This window comes from Apaloderma vittatum, unplaced genomic scaffold, assembly GCF_000703405.1.
Source record: "Apaloderma vittatum isolate BGI_N311 unplaced genomic scaffold, ASM70340v1 scaffold2177, whole genome shotgun sequence".
Taxonomy (NCBI): Eukaryota; Metazoa; Chordata; class Aves; order Trogoniformes; family Trogonidae; genus Apaloderma; species Apaloderma vittatum.
Window position 1 is genome coordinate 47417 of NW_009725536.1, and position 3948 is coordinate 51364.

Consider the following 3948-nt stretch of genomic DNA (forward strand, 5'->3'; position numbering starts at 1 on the left):
CCAAAACACAAGAACTGTCAAAGAAAAAGCTGCATGTAATTTAGTGTCCTGACTTGGAATGTGATTGTACCATGTGTGGGAGAGGGAAGCATAAACATTTCTCATTGCCCCATGAAGAGGTCTCGCTCTGATCTCAAAAAAATCCACTACTTAATCCCCCAAACTGAGCTCCTATATCCTTTCCAGCCTGTCTTCTTAATGAGATGTGCTGTAACAATGTGAACCCTGTAAGCACATGGTGTTTCTGAGCCTAGCATCAGGTCTCTGCACTCCAGCATGGAAGAGCAACGGCTTTTCTAGAGAAGACCCAAACCTGCAGGGTGCAGGTGGAAGGTGCATGAAAGGTGTAGCGAGTAGAGGAGAATGACACAGTGCCCTGTCATCTTCTACTGTGAATCAAGCTTTGGCTTGAAGATCTGCACAAAACACCTTGAGCTGCTATGGGCCATTTCCTTGCAGCAGTGTCTGCTGTGGGGTCACCAGTTAGCAGAGGTATGGATAAGCCCTGAATGCAGTGCTGTAGAAATCCCTGCTTCTTCTCCTAGCATGGAGGGCTGGAGAAAAGAATGGTGTAGTCAGTCTCCTGGCCCTAGGATGATGTGATGCTGTCTGGCTTGCATCCCTGCTACTTAGGAATTTCTAGTCTATTGCAGATTTGCCTGGGGGAGGAATATTTGGTGAAATATGAATCTGCATCAAGCAGTGAGATAACAGGCAGGGTGGATGATCACTGCTCAAGCTTATTCCCAGGCCCTCTTCTGTTTAACAAGTGGCATGTGTCTGCAGAAGATCAAAACATAGGTTATGCTTTTCTGCATAATTTTAGCATGGAAACGGTGCTGCTATGTAGGATGGTGCTCTCAGGTGTTTGCAAACCAGCTGATGTCACTTTCCTGATGCTTATAGTGGCCCAAAGAAGAACTTCGAGGTTTTTAAGTGTCTGTCTGAAGCACTGGCAAAATTTATCTCAGGTGTTGCAGTGAAGATGTAATTTTCCAAGCTTCAATCAGAGTAGCTATTGATCCAAATCTCTCATGCCGTTACCTAGGCATGCATAAAAGGGTAGTCTGGTGCCATGAGTGTACAGAGAGTGTATGTGCTCTCCCCTCTAGATTACATAGTTTTCATTCTATTTCTGAAATAGCTGTGACATTTGGCCTTCTAAACAGAGCTCTAACTGAAGATGCTCATGACTGAAATTTAGTTGTACTTCTGTATCTCTTTCTTCTCTGCTCTCCTGTCATCACTGCTTCTGCCTCTCATCTTTCTCTGGCTTGCTGCCTTCCCACACTTCCCCCTTCCTCTTTCTCCTCTTCTCTCCTCTTCTCTCCTCTTCTCTCCTCTTCTCTCCTCTTCTCTCCTCTTCTCTCCTCTTCTCTCCTCTTCTCTCCTCTCCTCTCCTCTCCTCTCCTCTCCTCTCCTCTTCTCTCCTCTTCTCTCCTCTTCTCTCCTCTTCTCTCCTCTTCTCTCCTCTTCTCTCCTCTTCTCTCCTCTTCTCTCCTCTTCTCTCCTCTTGTAGGTTACTTTTAGTTATAAGGTCCCCCCGGAGTCTTGTCTCTCCTCTCCTCTCCTCTCCTCTCCTCTCCTCTCCTCTCATCTATTTTTACTCATTCTGCCTTCTCCATCAGTCAACATCTTCCTTGCTTCCTTCCCAATATTAAAGAGCACAGTTTTTTATTCTATGTGTAAGATAAAATGTTTAAAATGCTGGTTTGACCCTGAGATCTATCTTCAAAGATTTAAAGACATTCTTTTCAGAGGTTACAGTTGCAAGCTTCGTATACAAACCCATCATCTTCTCATCCTTAGATGTGTTCAGCTCTCGCAGCACGCAGAGCTGAAGTTCCAGGAAAACCTTGGGGAATCTGAAAATTGCTTGCTGTAAAATATAAGCACTAAGGCATATCTCATATCTCATGCATCTGTCACTGGGATATTTTTGATTTTGTTGACCAGCTGGAATCTTGTAGCGCACTGATATGGTGGCAAATCTTGACAAGCCGTTCTGGACTGAGAAATGAAAACACGGGTGAACTCTGAGGAACCAAGGTCACTTTTACACCACCTATGCCAGGCAATGGAACTAATTGCACTGAACAAATCTTCACCTGTATGACCAGCAGCTTAACTGCAGGGGATTTTAGGAAGACTATCAGATGTCTGCTGCCATGACATTAGGGTCTCAGCTGCTAGGTTTTAGGGTCTCAGCTGCTATGCTTTCTGGCTTGGGGTCTACCAGACTGCAAAGCACATGCCGTGCATGAGAAGAGCATAATGGACAAGATGTCTGAAATTTTGACAATCAGCTACTAGATCATACTTTCTTTGGGAAAGAAAGTATCTCCAGAAACAATGCTGCAGTTGTGGACTGAATTCTCAACCAAATCTGGTCTAGCTTCAATTATTAGCTAAGATGAAGCGGTGGTATTTGCACCAATGGGTTTCTGAAAAAGGTAAAATGCCACATTGACACATGGCTCGCAGGGGACTAATCTTTATATTTCACAGTTGATCTCATACCCAATAGGAATAAAAACAATATTTTTATTCTGGTAAGGCTAGAGGAGTAGTGGAAGTTTAATAACACTCTCGAGCAGAGCTGACAGAGCAGTGCACAGGCTGATTATCAAGCTCTGTTCCCATTTATTTGTTGCTGTGGTGGTCCCTACAGAGATAATCTCCTCCCTAGTCACTGGAAGCTGTAAGGATAAATCATCTCACCTTTGACATCTCAGTATGATTGAAAACAGCTATCAGGCAGTGCCCTGTCTACTCAGGCACAGACCTGGACCCAAAGGTCATGTGATCATGGCCTGCAACCTTGATTACTGCAAAATTGTATAGCCAGGAGTCAAAAGCATCTTTTGATGCAAGCATAGCAGCACATCTATGTAGAAACCTATGTCTTGGCTGAGCTCACACCACAGCACTAGTCTTCATGTCAGTTACAAACTCCTTGTCAGATAGCCTGTGATCAAAGCCTTCCTTAGGAAATGTGCTTTGCTTCACAACCAGAGACACTCATGGTCAAAGCTGTTGGCAACAGGGACAAGGGACTGTAGGAGACATCTTTGATGCGTGCCATGCCTTTGCTCCTTCTTGCAAGAGAAGAGAGTGGCCATGGACCTCATGATCCTGAGCAAAGTGCAAAACACCTGCTGTTGCATGTCAGATTTGATTCAGGGAATTCTGGACAAGACGTGCTCATGTGCACAAAAAACGCACTTCACTCCTGCCTACCCCCTCCCTTCTAGCCCGACTCAAACCAGCTGAACAGAAAAAGGCAATAACTTGTTTTCCATTCATTTTTTGAGGAAGAAAACTTGGTCATTTCTCTTTAAAATATTTGAAGACTGTGAAATTAAAATTAACAAGGTCATATAAGAGCCTTCTTGAGCATGTAGATCCAACTTTAAAAAAAAATAATGAATTTTGGACTGGTGCAGTTTGTGAGCCTCACTTTACGATACAGAAAGGAAAGATTCTTGCAAATTAAATCTGTACAGATGGTGAAGTAGTGCTTTGGAGAAGTAATTAAACATTGCTGCAGTATTCATTTCTATTTGCTGAAGGAAAGACTTTATAGGTCTCTTTGAAAAAACTTTCTTCCTGACCCTGCCATCCCACAGAGAGGCTACTTCACTCACTGCTGCTTTTTCCAACAGCTTCTGTGCTCTTTCTCATTTAAGTTTCTGCTTTATCCTTGCACTTAATAATTTATCACAGCCACGGTGGGAGCTGGGATTTGTGGTTTGCCCACCTAGAAGGAGTTAACTGGGTTTATTACATAATCTGTTTAACATTCAGGATGAATAGGAAATGCACGCCCCTCCTCTCCTACAATATGTTTGCGCACTTTAAATCGCACTCCTCCCCGCTGTGTGTGTGAGCCCCAAGCCGCTTGACATGCCCTGAGTCTCCGCGCCCGTGTGCTTGGGTGTTCGCTCA